This window comes from Acomys minous (genome assembly GCF_964271855.1).
Source record: "Acomys minous genome assembly, chromosome: 1".
Lineage (NCBI taxonomy): Eukaryota > Metazoa > Chordata > Mammalia > Rodentia > Muridae > Acomys > Acomys minous.
This window is the reverse complement of record NC_140483.1, coordinates 11,988,587-12,005,367: the sequence shown is the minus strand read 5'-3', so window position 1 is coordinate 12,005,367 and position 16,781 is coordinate 11,988,587. Positions and strand designations below refer to the sequence as shown.

Genomic DNA, 16,781 nt, shown 5'->3' with positions numbered 1-16,781 from the left:
CATAACGGAAGGCTCTATATTTTCCATGAAAATTTTCTGAAAGCCTAAAACTAGAAGCCCAAGCAATAAAGTCTATGGTTAATAAAACTGCAAAAAAAACCCACTGGTTTTTATATGCAACAAGTGTTTAGGTATGTTTTATGAGATGATTTAGTTAAAATCAAATCAATAAATATAGACATAAGAGCTATGTAACTGCAGGACTCTCTTTCAGTAAAATATTTTGCCTTTTCGAGAAACGTTACGACCCCAAATACAGAAATGCTTCACCCACAGACTGAGGAGGCATCTTAGCAGCCGGTAGGACACTAGAGACTGCAGGAGAAGCAGCGAGCCTGACCCTTCTCTCCTTTTCATGATCACCTCCCGAAGGCAAGCCTTGTAAGCCTTACCTGTGAGAGGCAAACAGCACTATTACTATCCCATCACTGTGAAGTTGCTCTCCCATGCAAAATCTAACCTGCAATTTCTGTTTCTAACTATGTGGGGGGGGGAGGGGCAACAAAGCCATATACCTAGATGGCCTTTATACAATTGAATAGAGGATTCTCTAGAGTTTACAGAAGAACAGCCAGAGAACAGCTACTAAAGGTTTAGATGCATAGTCCCAAGGTCGCTGCTGCCTCTGGTCTCAAGTATAACCCATCTACAACACGGAATAGTCATTTCAGAGAACAAACGGAAAACATGCCAAATACAGTTTTTTTGTGTATTAACAAGTCTAACAGCTCTCCCACTTTTAAAACAAATACTACTTTTGCAACAGAAAAACATTTACAAGAGCTTATTTTCAAACTGGCTCGATCTGAGCACCTGAAATCCTTCGATGACTATTTTCAGTGCTCAAGGGCAGAGGCCGTGTGGGTGTGCGCGGGTGTGGATGGGCAGCTACAATAGGAGCTACCGTCTCTGAGTGTGCTCAGCAGAGGCAACGGCCTCGCCCTCTCAGACTGCATGGCCATATCCAGAAGGGGAGAGGACCAGTCAGCAACACACAGGTTGTCTTAAGGCCTAACTGAGATTGTAACTTTAACACAGAGGCTGTACACCATAAACCCCACACACTGAGACAGGGGCTGTTACAGTGTGGCCCAGGGAAGAGCAGGAAACTGCCAGTAAGCTGTAGGGCACACGGAAACCTCCAACAGAAGCTGACGATGCAGTGGCTATGTAAATGTATGAACTATGAAAGGCAAGCTGAGAAACAGACAGCCATGCCCAGATGTTGAACTCCAGGCCTGAATTTGAAAGCTACTTAGCAAGCACATACACACTGCTCCACCTCCAGGCCTCATTGCCTAATCACTGAGGTGGGGATAACATCATTTGCCTCGCAAGGCTGTTAGGCAGATGGGGAATCAATCATGTGACACTCTCAGGCTCACATCTAGGACACTGCGGGCTGCCAATAGAAAGCACAACGGGCACTTTCATAACCCAAAGACAAAAGCGATAATCTCACTTGTCTCGGCTGTTTCTCCTTTAAAGACAATGTGGAAATCCCACTTCATACATGGAATGAAGTTTTTCCTGAGAGCTGGCTGAAGATGCAGGTCTCATCTCCACACTCTTTCTGGGCAAAGCAACAGACAGACGATTAGTCACTGAAATGACCTCATTGATAAAATTGACCCACCAACCACTGGAATGCTACCCCCGCCAATACACTAGAGCTGCTGCCCACGGCTCTTGTAAGTCAGCGCTAATGGTGCAAGTGGCAGGAATAGACAGCTGTGGACGTGCCTCCTTAGTTCTCTGCGGTGCCCAACCTCCTTCTCTGCTGAGAGTGAAAGAATTGATATTAGCATTAATTTAAAGTAAAATAAAATAAAATTAGGTTTCAGTGAGAAGGTCCTGTGCCATGACCCTGCTTGTATGCAATATCCAGACCAGACAAATCTACCAGGACAGGAAGTGGGCCTGTGGCTGCAGAGGAAGGAGGGTGCCATGAAGGACTAGCAAGTAGGAATGGCAAGTGCCTGCTGTCTATTCAGGAGTGATGCTTTCTTTTACGAGTGTTGGAAAGTATGTGTGGTGATGGATATATACTAGCAGGTATATGGGAAGTCACTATTCTGGCTGCTTACAACAGTTAACTTCTATGGTATATAAGATGCATCTCAGAAAAATGTAAATAATACCTGTGAGTTTTGATACACATTTGGGCTTTTCCTTTTTATGAGTAGTATTAAAGCCGCAGGGCCTGATTCTCTAAAATGCTTGTTCCTCTTTTAATAAGTAATGTTAGTGGTAATACAGTACTCTATTACAGAACTTTTCACTAGTACCAAAAAAAGTTCCTGTTCCTTCATGTGATAAATCAATAATATCTAGGTTTATTTCAAAATATGATTCTCATTTCAGTGATATAGTTAATATATATGTATATATACATACATACATATATATGTTTGTCCAGGCTTGCTACCTCCCAAGAAAGAATTATGAAAGAATCCATGTATGAAACACAGAAAGCGCTTGTTTCTGGCTTTCCAGCCACTAAGAATACACAAAGTAGACACTATGGTACACTGCCCTGACCTGGCCCCCAAGGATCCAATCACCCACTGGAAGCGCTGGCTACTGTTACCTCATACTGAAGACTCACTCTAGTGACTGCCCTCCATCATCAATAGGAAATGAGTACTAGAAGCTCTAGGCGCACTGCAGCACAAGTGTAAACCTCACTAGTGAGGAGCAGACGACGTACAGAAGGAGAATGTGCAGGCAACCGTATCACAGGCTTCTGGAAGAAAAAGCAGTCATTGAAAAGGCTGGGGAAGGACCAGGATGTAGCTCAGTGGCAAGAGGGCTTGTCTAGCCTATAAAAGGCTCTGAATTATCTCACCACCACAAAATATAACCATAAATGAAAAGCTCCTATCTAGAGTCAGAACCCAGTCCAGGAACGGAGTCATGTGGGGGAGGGATTCTGAGTGCTTGTGAGAACACTCCAGGAAGACAAGAGTCTTGTGGCCTCGGTTTCCTCAGAACATGAGCGTGTTCCCGGACTGTGCTCTCATGCTCTGCCCAGCTCAGCGGACAGGCGTGTACTTCAGATTACTCAGTATTGCTTGCTGCTGTTGTCTTTGTATGTCTCTATGAAAAAGCATGTTTTCGCCACATATGGCTTGTCCCCTGTGTCCACAGACTGAACTCATGAAAACATTACCCATGTGACCTTTCGTTTGTTTGTTTGTTTCAAGAGAGGGCTTTTCTGTGTAGCCCTGGCTGTCCTGTACTCTCTCTATAGACCAGGCTGACCTCAAACTCAGATATCCATCTGCCTCTGCCTCCTGGGTGCTGGGATTAAAGGTGTACACCACCATCCAGCTTCATGTGACCTTTCTTAACCCTCAGAATATAAATTGCCTGGTACTTTTAATAAAGCTGGCTACTGCATCAGCCTTCAGGCCACCTCGTTTCTCAACTCCATCCCCCAGGCCCCACAGCCTCAGAGGGTGACAGTCTAGAAGCTCAGTTATAGGCTAGCATCCAGAGATTTAAATGGTTCAAATGTATACTTCTGCATGATTGAAAAAAACAAATCTCAGGCTTAAAAATCTATGTTTTAGAGTGATCACAAGTGATAACACTGCTAGGCTAGTTAGAAACAAATATAAACCTATTCCATACCCACAGAATTTCCACAAAGTAGATGAATAATTACCCATTGAAGATGAGCTCCAAATGCTAAGCTGTATAATTCAGGCTGGACATGACAACATACACCTACAATCCCATACCTGAATGCGTCCCATGTTTTTATATTCTTGTCTTGATTATAAATTGTATTTCTTGGGCTGGAGAGATGCCTCAGAGGTTAAAGTCACTGACTGTTCTTCCAGAGGTCCTAAGTTCAATTCCCAGCAAACACCTATCTATAATGTCATCTGATGTCCTCTTCTGGCCTGCCAGTGTACATGCAGGCAGAGTACTGTATACATAATAATAAATAAATAAATCTTTTAAAATTAAAAAAAAAATTGTATTTCTCACATTTCCTTGTCAATCTGTTGTTATTTAATTCCAGTTAAGTATATTTTTGGTTTCTATTCGGAATGAGACTATAAAGATTTTCTTCTCTAACTGGTTATTGCAAGCTATTTTAAATTATTTTCCTAATTTAAAGAAACTTGGGTTTTTTTTTTTTATCAACTAGCATCAGAAACCATCTTCATGATCTTTGCACTTAGCACTATACCCACACTATGTACAAAATGAGCTTCCACGCCAGTACACAGCATTGATAAGCACCTATGAGGAGACACGATGCAGTAAGCACTTAATTATCTCTGGCCTTCATAGCTCTCTAAGTATGTGATTTTAAGTAACTAAAATCTAAAGACACAAGCCAATCCGAGACACCAGTCTATTTTCTATGTCTAGGTCATATGCTAAGTGACAACAGGACTAGAAGGAGAGTGGCAGATACTCACAGATCCATGTGACCTAATACACTACCTTGTGGACTGGTCCTACGCCAGCAGACCAGCGTGTCAAATCCAATGGCAGTCTGAGCATTATAAAGCGAGGCCCCGTCTCAACAAACAAACCAACACAAAGTCTAAGAAACCTACTTAGGTGATGTTTAGCAGATGCCAAAGCTGCCTAATGACACCTAAACTTACCACTGCACATAATTTCTAGCAAGCTTATTTTCTCCCTAGTGAGCGCTAAACTCCTCAGTGAGATTACGCCAGAGCGCAGTATTCTGCTGCTTCGCAGAAAACACTCATGTGCACAAAATTATGTTTTAGTCAACAACTAAGCACATATCCACACTGGTCCTGTGACAACAGAACTCAGACTTCCTACTGCCTAGTGGTGCCACAGGGCACAGCAGCAATGCAACCTGTGCCCGCAAGGATGTGCTGATGACAGCATAAACTCATCTGCAGTGCCAGTCACGTATGGGTACAGTTATGTACAGTTCAGAATACCTGACGATACAGGACTATGTTATAAGAGGATGCATTTATTACACTACACTTTTCCTTGGTATTTTACTAACATGAAAAGATTCCCTGTAAAACAGGCACTGTATTCCACCATCAGCAAGCAGCTCTATGCAGAAGTCTTATTTGTACTGAATTACTATCATGGTTATTTATCATGACCTTAAGAACAAAAGCCCACAGCATATATGTACACATCATGTAGCTAGTTGTACACACAGTATGTTATACCATGTAGGTATGTATACACAGATTCTATGATGGTCATGCTACAGGGTGACCTACTGGTATATTTTCAGGCTCTATCTTTGTCACTAAGTAATACAAAATGAATACTTAAGATCATCCGGGGGAACTTAAATATTTGCAAGGCAGTAACTTTACCCATACCACAGCTCAGTTTTAAAGCCTCCACTCACTATCTGTATCACATAGCACAGTGGTGGTGATCACAGTATAAACTATATTACCAAATGTTTTTTGAATAATAGAAAACAAAACAACAACAAAAAAATCTCCAGTAAAGAATGACTATGTAGGGCTGAGGAATAGCTCTGTTAATATAGTGCTTACCTTGCAAACACATGGACTTAAGTTTCATCCCCAGAACCCACATTTTAAAAGCTAACCAAGGTGGCATATGCTGGTAATCCCAGAGCAGCGAAGGCTCAACAGCCAGCCAGCCTAGCCAGCTTAGAGTACCAGGACAGGAGAGCTGTGTCTCAAAGGAAAATGTAGGTGGTGCTGAGAAACAACAGTGGAGGTTTCCCTCTGGCCTTTGCACACACTGACTATAAGCATGCACATACACCCACATACATGTGCATTTGGATATACACATGTACACAAAGAAAGAATATGATAGCTATGTTTTATAGTATGGATGGGTCCAGTTTAGTTCAAAAGGATCATTAGCACCCATGTTAACAACACAAATACAACCCACATAAATTAAAAGATAAGCAACACTTTTAAATCAGAAATTACCTCTTTTTCAATGATGCTGCTGTGACAGTTGGTGCATGAATTACTACACATAATTCGACCACCAAGATGGGCCTTCACTCTCAGGAATCTACAAGAGAAAAATACATCTTAAATTTAGTTTGCAGTTACTGAAACCCACACAGCTGTCACGTGCAATGTGCATATCACACAAGACAAACTTACCGTCAGGCAGCATAAAACAATGAGCCCAAAGCAAAACTGATAATCCTGTCCTGCATTTACTGCATGCATTATTTTCCATCTTAACAGTTCTGAAAAGTAAATAATATAATCTACTTTGCAGCTGAAAACTAAAAAATCCAAAGTTAGGCACCCTGCCCTACATCCAGTAGCTCATCTATAAGGTCAACTCATTTTTGGAGAAAAGCTAGGTAGAAAGTCATAGATAACCTACTGAAAGGAAATATAAAATTACCATCAGAAGTTATAAAGCCTTGCCCATCATGCGTCCCTGTAAGAACACTGACTTGCACTCACAAATGTCTTTGGTTTTTTGACTTTGTTTTTAAAGGCCTGCAGTCTAGATTCTCTCCGCTTCCGTGCACAGGCTGCATGTGCACTGCCTAGCGGTGACGGATTTCTCAGTAGTAAGCTCTGAGGTAAAGAAGACATGTCTATCCTTTGACATTGCAACTCACCAATGTCATCCACAAGTTCACACTGGAGAACAGCGTCATTGAGTTAAAGGCAAAAATCACATAATGTTTTAAGGAGCTTACAACGTTGCATCAGGCCAAATGCATAGCTCTCATGGGTGGAGCCCACTGTTGATCTGTCCCCCTTCACTTCTAGAGACCAGCACCCATGAGCTGGCTTCTCCATCCAGCTGTAGGGCCCAGTGACACATTATGTCCACCCATGTTTTCAGAGATGGCAGAGGGTTAATAGAGCACTAAGAAAAACAAATGAGAAAAGAGAAAAAACACAAACCTATAAAATCTTAACTTAGAAGTGAAACAAGCATGATCTACTCGGATACTGAGTACGATGCAGACAAGGCCCAGCCGCAGAGCTTCCAAACTCCCGACCTAGGATGGCTTTGTAGGGCAGGGCAGGCACACAACAAGCCCCAGAGTTTGGATTTTTTTTATGCTAGATGCTCAGGTGATAAAACCTATGCAAATATTTCAAAATTCAAAAAACCCTGAAATCTGAAACATACCAGTCCTAAACGACAATCCCATCTTGCAATGCCTCAATCAGCTTACCACTGATCCATGACATTTAAGTAGCCCTTGGCGTTTTATGAAATGCTTTCCGAGCATCTCTCTCGAAACCTCACCCCTAACATCTACAGCAAGAATGAGCAGTCTCCATTGACTAAGGAGAAAGCAGATTATGGAACACTGCATCCATATCTGGGGTGCTACAATTTTTAAAAAGCCAGCAGCAGTTTAAACCCAGGCCTAGGTTGACACCACCCAAAGGCTCTGAAGAAAAAGCAACTCTGGTTTCCAGCAAGTAAATTCACAGCTCAGTTCATAACCTCTGAAGCGAACACCTCATAGTCCATCTATCCAACCACAGTTCACAGTCATGGCAAAGCAGTGGATATGAGGAAAGTGGACAGAAGCCAAGGTCAAGTCCTAATCAAGGCTGGACAACAGGACTCACATCTCAGGCCACGCCCACTCGTCACATTCTCCACCCTGCACCCGAGTGTGAACTACACTGTTCATCAGTATGGGAGAGTGAATAACTATGGAACATTTACATAAGGTACTAGACAGTGGTTATAGGACATGCAAAGACTAAATGCCATTCAGTCAAAAATCAAACATAGACAAGTATCCGGAATAAAAAGTCATCTCAAATCATCTCAAACATGTATTCCCTGACTTTTCCACATTAGTAGCAGCTCCTGTGCGGTCGCTCTTGTGGCTTAGCTCTTCACTCAAACTCTCTTCTCAGCTGGGTGCAGCTCAGTCGGAAGAGACTTTGCTCTGTGTGCATGAGGTCTGAGTTAGGTCCCCAGCACTGTGGATGACAGGGAGGCAGGTCCCACTCCCAGTCTGTAATAAGCTGTGAAAACTCTACCTCTGCCTCCCCAGCATGACTTTCTAATCCTTTTCTGGTTATGAAATCAGCAGGAATGACAATAAGCATCCACTGTGGCTGCAGAAATCACTCCTCACTCCGCATTGTCTTCCTACGGCTAAACACTCCCACCCCCTAAGGTTTCCATGGCACCCTTTTGCCCTACAAGTATTCAGACAGTGATTGATTTCTAAGGGGGTGCCTTGGATTTTAAATTTAGCATGGCTCAATTTAAATTAAAAATATAATTGAAATTATAGCCTCTTATATTTAACTTGAACTTAAATTAAGCAGTATCCACAAGAAATCAAATTAGCTAAAAAGTATTCTGCATTTTTAAAAATCTCAACTGAAAAACTTTTTTTGGGGGGGTGCTAAAAATGAGCCTGGGGCTTCACACTCTAGTGTTAAACCAAACCCTAAGCCCCTCAGCTAAAACAGCTTATGAAATTCAAAATATGTTAGCGATAATAAAAGTTTCCTATATATCTTAATGATCACTTGGCCAAAGTGAAGGTTCTTATAATACCTTCTTAGATCATAAACATTAGAATAGTTGATAAAGCTTGAGAACTTGGTGATTTTATCATCATAAGCAGGTCCAGACCTACCGGCAAGCATTAAATTTCAAAGTTACAAAGTCATTATGCCATCAAACAGTAAATTAAGACTTAAATATACCAGCTTAGGCCCCCTGGGAGTTCTGATCTTGCCTAGTATTCTACCTAGTTGGCATCTGGCACACAATAATTATGCAATTGGCTGTCAAGTGAATGAAAGATCACTTCACTATTTCACAATCTAGGGCACGCAATGCCCTGCATGTGCTGGTCCCACCTTACAAGAACCTTCCTTCTACCAGGCATCCCGTGCTCCAGCCAAACTGGTGCCTCCACCACATCCTGCGCTCTCGTGCCTTTGCTCAGGCTTCCTCTTCAGATCAGGCTTCCCTGCATCTCAGTGTCCTCATCCTATCAAACCCCAGGCCACTACTTCATCAAGTTGCTCCACTGTTTCTGGATTGGGGCACTATCTTTTGTCAGAACCAATAAAACATTGAGATTCCACAATTTTTTATACAGTGTTAAATGAACTGGAGATGGCTCCTCTATCTAAGCTAGTCTTCTGCCTAACCGGCATGGTTCCCTAAGTTTCTTCTGAACAGGAAATCAACAGCAATAACAAATACCATCTTTGCAGAGATCTCCTCACTGTTATAAGGGTGGGGTTGTCAGATTCAAAATCGCTGATGCATCCTACCCCAGAAATAATTTCCCCGTGCTTTACATGTCACCACACATTAAACTTTAATTCATGATCCCGTGTGTGTACATCTATATACACAGAGCTGAAGTGGCACTGTATCATGCTCAGTTCTCCCAAGAAGCTGTCACACACCAGCACAACCAGAGGTCAGCACTAAGGGCTCTGCACAACTACCGTGTAACCATATTCTGAGAAAAAGAAAAAAGGACCTTGAGAGCAAAATGGCTAAAAAACATTCCAGGCATCCATGCCCATGTGCCAGTCTTAGCAATTTCAGTTGAGTTTTTTTTTTTTAATCAACTCAAACAAGTAATGATCAGCCCAACCCAAGCCTAAAGCAGAACAACAGCCAAAAGTCAAATCCAGAGGTTAAAATCTCACAAATGTTTCCACCTCTGAAAGACAGCCTGTGGCCTTATAAATAAAGTGTAAGCACCTGTTAGCTTCAGCTAAGCAGTTGACTGCAGATGGCAGGGACTGGGTAGGGAAGACCAGCCAACCTGTACTAGAGCAATCTCAAGGAAGGCAGACATAATGAGAGAAAGGGGAGAGGTTCTGGTACCCACTCACAAACTCCATGATGCTCTTTTCATTGCAGTCACCTAACGAAATAAAAATCAGGTCCACTTACAAAGAGGTCTTTGAGACCGTGGCTTGATTTTATAGATAAGCGATGTGGTTCGCAAGAGCTGAAGATCAAGCCAGCGATGCAGCAAACCCCAGGGGCCACCTAAGGAAAAGTCAGGAAATGGCTCTGGAGTTTATACTGACTGCAAAGGGATGTGTTCGGTTCTTACTCAACACCACCAACGAAGCAAGCCACTGGCCCTTGAAACGCTCATCTTTTCTATCAGAGCAACTGAAAACCATGGCCCCAAACATCAAATTAACACCACCTGCTAGGAAATATATTTTCCCAGTATAAGTAAGCAAAGCAAAACATCTTACATAGGTACCAATATTACAAGATTATATTGGGGGGAAAACATAAAATACTGCTCTCAAATGATTTTCTACTCCACGATGTCCTACTAAATTTACTGCTAAGTGAAGTTAAAAAGAAAATAATACTGAGAAGCCACTGTGTGCTGCTTTCATCCTAGGTATTATTTTTGGTGACAAAATTTTTCAATAAAACCTCTTCTAATTTTTTTATTAAAAAGGAGAACTGTTTTGAGCCCAAAATGCCTCCAGAAACACAGGAAAATCCCATTTATAGGGAATTCATGAAGTAGGTTATCACCTTTGAACAGCTTCATTAAGAGGCTAACTCCTCGAACAAACTCCGCAAAATTCCAGTACAAATATGTTTTGACATGTTCATGATAATTCCAGTCTTAATGTCATAAATGTTCTTCAGGGGCTAGAGAGATGGCTCAGCCATTAAAGGCTAGGCTCACAACCAAAAATAAATATTCTTCAGACACTGGCTCTTCCTAAGCTTCAAAACACAGGATCTCAGGCACAAAGCAAGCCATGGAGCCTGTTCACCTCAGAGTAAGATGCGCAGGAAACAATACTTCCTTCCCATTAAAAGGTCTGTCTTTATATATCTATAATTGAATCCATTTTCATCTTCAGATCTTGAGCTGTAGACAATACATGCAGTAAACTTCGAACCCCTACCCAGATCTAGCCAATGGACAGGGCATTCTTCACAGTTGAGTGGAGAGTGGGGTCTGACTTTCACACGAACTCTGGTGCCTCATATTTGACCACATCCCCTAAATGGGGAGGCCTGGTGGCACTCAGAGGAAGGATAGCAAGTTACCAAGAAGAGACTTGATACCCTATGAGCATATACAGGGGGAAGAGGTCCCCTTCAATCACAGACATAGGGGAAGGGAGTAAGGGGAAAATGGGAGGGAGAAATGGGAGGATACAAGGGATGGGATAAGAATTGAGATGTAATATGAATAAATTAATAAAATATATTTAACAAATAAAATAAAATCAAAGGTCTGTCTTCAGACTGCTGTTCTCCTTCTTCCTTGATAAGGAAGTCTGTAAAGGTTCCAACAGGGGACATTTTCAAAAGCTCTCTTGGAAGTCATTATGAACTGCTTCTTCCAACATGCTTATTGTGTGTGTGTGTGTGTGTGTGTGTGTGTGTGTGTGTGTGTGTGTGTCTCATTGAAAACTGTTCCCCAGTTACCAGACTGTTAGGCTAAAATAAATGAAAAGTTTTCTCTTGCACCACTGTTCCACAATATTGGCTCAATACAAAATATTGCAAGTAGGCAGATTACAAAGTGTCTTGTTTCTGGCATGTGAATACATGCTCGGAGATTACCTAAAATACGTTGGATTACAATGCCAAAGATAGGATACCTAGCTCTCTGTAAATTACTGGTCAGAAAGGCTCCAGAGGCACCTAAGTCATACAGGCTAATACCGTGGCTCTTGGTTGCCCACCAAAACTAGATGGAAATCATGCCTTAGTGGCATGACTGCTGTAGGGGTAACCAACCACTTTTCTACTTAGATGTGAGGCCCAGTCCATAGGAGAAAATTCATACCTAGAACCGTGTCTTACTTAAGGTTTCTACTGCTATGAAGAGACACCATGATCATGGCAACTCTAAGGAAAAGATTTTTTTATTAAGTTTAAAAGGAAAAATATTTAATTGGGGCTGGCTTACAGTTTCAGAGGTTTATTTTCTTATTATCATAGCGGGAAGCATAGCAGCATGTAGGCAGACATGGTGCTGGAGAAGGAGCTGAGAGTTCTACGTCTTGATCCGCAGGCAGCAGAAGCGACAGTGCACCATACTGGGTGTAGCTTGAGCATATATGACTTCAAACACATATGCTCAACCCCATCTCCACAGTGGCACACTTCCTCAAATGAGGCCACGCCTCCTACAACAAGGTTACATCCTAGTAGTACCACTCCCTTTGTCAAGACTCATTCAAACATGTGAGCCTCTGGGGAGCATTCCTAGTCAAGCCACAAGTGTAAATCTGATCAAAAGCCATAGCTGCAGAGGTCACAGGCCCCAGTGGGGAAGCCACTGTTTACATTTTTATAAACGAACATAGTATAAACTATTTCCTAAGTATTTATGATTATAGCCATAGATTAACGGTCATCTCAGCCCTAGTGAGAGAAATTTCGTTTGCAGTAGGCAGAATGAACAAATACAGAGAAGTAAATTAGTTCTCAAATCAGCACGCCCTGGTGTCATATGCACAGTCCTAGTGGTGAGCAGTCGGGGCTGGGGGTGTTAGAAAAGTGGTAAGAGGAGGCAAAGCCTGAGGGTGCATACACCCACCGCGCAGAGCCAGGAACCATCCTACTTTAAGCTCCACAGTTGAGTAAATGCAAAAGCAAGTTGTTTTACAGATGGAATGCATGGAAGAATGATCAGGAGAGGTTGAATGCCAACAGCTAAATCTAAATACTGTTGTTTCTGAGGCTAAAAGATGAAGTCTGGAGACTCATAATAGAAAGTTGACCTTACTGTTCATTAGAGTAGGGAACAGAGGGCTGTAAGAGCCACTTTGTTTAGACAGCATGGTGCTGATAGACATATCTAGCCTGGACAAAGATGGCTAATATTGGATATCGGGGAGGGGGGGCGGCCTTATGACTCAGCAAAAATGGGGGGGAGGGGGCGCTGCTAACACCAGTGTCTGGAAAACCAAAAAGCAAACAGTAATGCAATCTGTTATATAACCATCCCTGGCAGAAGGCTACTTTTGTGTGATTCTGGATAAATATGGCCTTGAGGTCAGAGCCAAGTGCTTTGATCTTGTGAGCATGCCTGTGTGTGTCTGCCTGGAAGGCCTGAATACCTACCTCTGTGTGGCCTGGGTGCCAGGCGGCCTGTGTACCTCTGCCCACCTATGCATGGCCCATGTGCCAGCATGTGTCTGCGTGCCTGCCAGCATCTTTGTGCCTAGCAGTCAGTATGATAGCCTTCACTCAAAGTGAACAAAGTATGTCTTATCTGGCTTTGCCGCCTCACATCCCCTTAATCCCCCAGCCTCCAGTGCCGCTCCTCCTTTCCTGGCACTGCAGCCTGAACCTCAAGATGAGAAAAGAAGATAGCATTTACATCTGGTTTGATGACTGCTGACATCCCTAGGGTAAAGAAGAAGGGGCTAGAAAAGGCAGGGAACAAAAAACTTCTAGTAGAGTCGGAGGAGAATAAAACGGAGAGAAAAGAAAAATAGAGGAGGGACGGGAGGATGGATTCCGACACTGGAGTCAGATGGTCCTGTACTAAGCACAGACATCGATCTGCTTTTTGCTGGGTTCTGTTTTGTCTTTTGAGACACTGCCTCATGTAACCCAGGGGCGACTCTTGCCCCTCCTTGCTTCTACTTCCCAAGTGCTAGGATCACACAACTAGACTGAAGTTGTCCACAATGTGGTTTTCCACCTTTATAACTACTCAGGTTCATATTAGCATGCACACTGTACCTAGATATCGCAAGGCACAAAGGTGCCTTCCTCTTCATTTACAACACTGACGTATGTTGTAAAAAGATTTGGAGTCCTGAACCACAGCTTAGCTATTACTATCGCAAGCATCACACTGAATTCAGCTGCACATATGCCTCCTTGACTCCCTGCCTACTCGTCACTCAGGACTGAGAAGTTCCTAAACAAACGCATCTTATTCTGCAGTAAGTACCTCACATCTGCTGCCTGTTTCAAAAACCGTGCTTATATGTTTAGACATGGAGCCAAGAGATGCATGACTCATAAGTTAAGACCACTTGCTGATCTTCTGAATGCCCCAGGTTCTGTGCCCAGCACCCACATGGCAGCTTATAACCATCTGTAGTTCCAGTCCCAGGTGACCTTATGGCCCCTTCTAGCCTTCATGGGTCCCAGGCACACACGTGATATACACACTTACATGCAGGCAAACACTCATACACATGAAAACATAAATCTTAAATTGTTCAGATTTTTCAGAAAATTAAGTTCAGTGTGAATAAATGGCCCTTTCATGGCAAATGTAAGATTAATACAGAGTATAAGACTCAGTTACCAGGCCGTGAGCTAGGCAACTAAGCCCTTTCCCCCAATTAACTCACCTCCTCAATGATGTGCAACTCACCTCGGTTCATTAAAATTTGTCAAAACTAAGAACAAAGACGTAATCCCAAAGTACAAGACAAGAAAATAGTTTCTTGTAAGAAAATTGTTTTATTTTAAACTATTCTGTATGTGGGGGGGGGGGGTGAGGGAGAGAATGAACCCACTTGTGTGGAGACCAGAGGGGACAGCCATGTGGAGTCGTTCTCTCCCCACATCCGCATGTGGCTTTAAGGGACTGAAGTCAGCTTATACGGATATACATTCAGCCCCTATGCCCACTGAGCCATCTCACAGGTCTCTGAAGATATTTTATTTTATACAGCTAAAAATTGTACTGTAAAACTTAAAGGTCTAGCAAAAGCACTGCAGTCAAGTATTTCCCAGTAACAGTGTGCAAGGCTGACTGTAAAGACATGATGAGAAAGCTCAACTCCACAATCCACATACAGACTGTCCTTTCTCCATTCTCACGGCCAACTTTAAATCAACTTTTCTTTCTTTTCTTTACAGGATGCTTCTGCAACCCCACCATCTATAAGTATATCTGCAACAAAAATTAATTTCTATATGTATATAAAACAAACTGCCCCCCGAAAGAATAATATTATCTCCATAAAAACCTGTAACTGCCATTGTCAGTGGGAAAGAAGACCACCCTCTTCAACCAGAACGCACAGCAGTCATCTCAGCCTTGGGTGAAAATGCTAAGCAACCAAGCACTGACACTGAAGGTGGTCACTTATTACAACAGAAACAGAAAGTCCTGCCTACATGCACAGATTCCAATCAGAAATGGCTTGGGGGGGGGGGGGGGTCAAATCTTAGGTTGCCTGTATTGTACCTAAGACGGAAGGCATCCACTCGATGAATAGCAGAGTTGTTAGAAGCTACATCCTGGACATCACGTTGCCTGGATTCAAATCCTAGCTCCAATAATTACTCTGTAGACTGGGCAAGCTATTCAGCCTCCACAGACCTCAGTGTCCATGTCTGTAACTGTTGGAACGGCTCTTAACAGGATTGTAGTGAAGGATAAATGAACAAGATGGATGTAAAACACCAGTCATCGGCACACACTAAACACTTAATAATTGCTAGCAGTGTTCTAGTTAGGACTGAAATGTTTTATAAAACAGATAAGAAATGCTGAAAGCACCTGAGCAAGGGCTCCTAGATGACTCTGGCTGCCCACGTGCTAACAGGAGAGGAGGATGCCAACATCCATCGCAGTCAGTAAACAACCTCCTGGAGGCCAGAAACAACCAGAAACTACGTCATTTCTTAAAAGGCTGCTATTCAGCGAAGGCCAGAGCTCCAATCACTGGCAATCAGTCTACGGTACTAAGGGACACATTTCCAGATTATGCAGCTGCAAAACCTATCCGCAGAGGAAGACATCTGGGTAAATCAACCATGGGTCAGTCAGAAAGAAACCAAAAAAGACCCAATTATCTGCTAAATACAGATTTCAATGCATCCCTCAAACAGCTTACTTGCATCGGGGAGGAGAAAAGGACAGGGTGACAGATAACAGGCATGAACAATCCAAAACGCCCACAGGCTAAATAAGCACCTACTACAAGTAATTCAAAATGCTTCATTTGGCCTGTAAAGAATGTTTTTAAAGGTTTATTTTTTTTTTATTTATGAGTATGTGTGTGTGCATATGTGCAAAGAAACCATAAAAACTGAGTTTTCTGGAGCTGGAGTTACAGGCAGTTGTGAGCTGCCCTGTGGATGCTGGAAACTGAGCCTAGGTCCTCTGAAAGGGCAGCTGCGCATACTCTTAACTCAGCTATCTCTCCATCCCTTTAAATTAACTGTTAATTTAACCAATTAGGGCTAAGATGATAGCCTAGTGGTAGGGCACGTTTCTAATATGTGTGAGGCCTTCGGCTCAACTCTCACATTGTAAAAAAAAAATTAACACAAATTGTGTATGTTAGCTCATGCCTTTAATCCCAGCACTCAGGAGGTAGAGGCAGGTGGATCGCTGTGAGTTTGAGGCCAGCCTGGTCTACAAAGTGAGTCCAGGACAGCCAAGGCTACACAGAGAAACCCTGTCTCGAAAAAACCAACAAACAAAAACTTGTGTATGTTTATGGCGTCTTTGTGTATGCTCAGTGCAGATTAGCTAAGTCTTGACTCTGAAGCACAAGCAAACTTAAGTAGCATCTGGGAAGGATGAAGGCGCTCTGTCTAAAACCTAAGGCTGACAATGCAAAGACTCTAATACTGAGTTCTCAGTCCCTCCACATCTACCCATGCTTGGGGGGCCTATTTGAGAACAAATTGATAGCTGTCAGCGACAGCCATCAACATTACCTGTGCAGGCTTCTAGGACAGGGATCTAAAACTACTTGCTTGATAGCCACTAATTCACTCTTCATTTCAAACTGGCCTTTTTATCTAGGTTTAAAAAAATAAAACTGTCTAAAAGGATTTTTTTTTGCAGC

General features: G+C 42.6%; 1 protein-coding gene across 8 annotated transcripts in view; it reads right to left on the bottom strand.

Annotated features, from left to right (window-relative positions):
* DISP1 (dispatched RND transporter family member 1) overlaps positions 1 to 16,781 on the bottom strand; it is a 140,359-nt gene that overhangs the window by 118,664 nt on the left and 4,914 nt on the right. For 5 of the 8 annotated variants that reach the window (XM_084800379.1, XM_084800381.1, XM_084800380.1 and 2 more), the window contains exon 2: positions 5,946 to 6,033. The gene's annotated coding sequence lies outside the window, so the exon portion shown is untranslated. Of the gene's footprint in view, positions 1 to 1,462; positions 1,478 to 5,945; positions 6,034 to 6,128; positions 9,855 to 16,781 lie in introns of those variants that run through there. The other 3 variants (XM_084800382.1, XM_084800385.1, XM_084800383.1) reach the window with 2 other exon arrangements.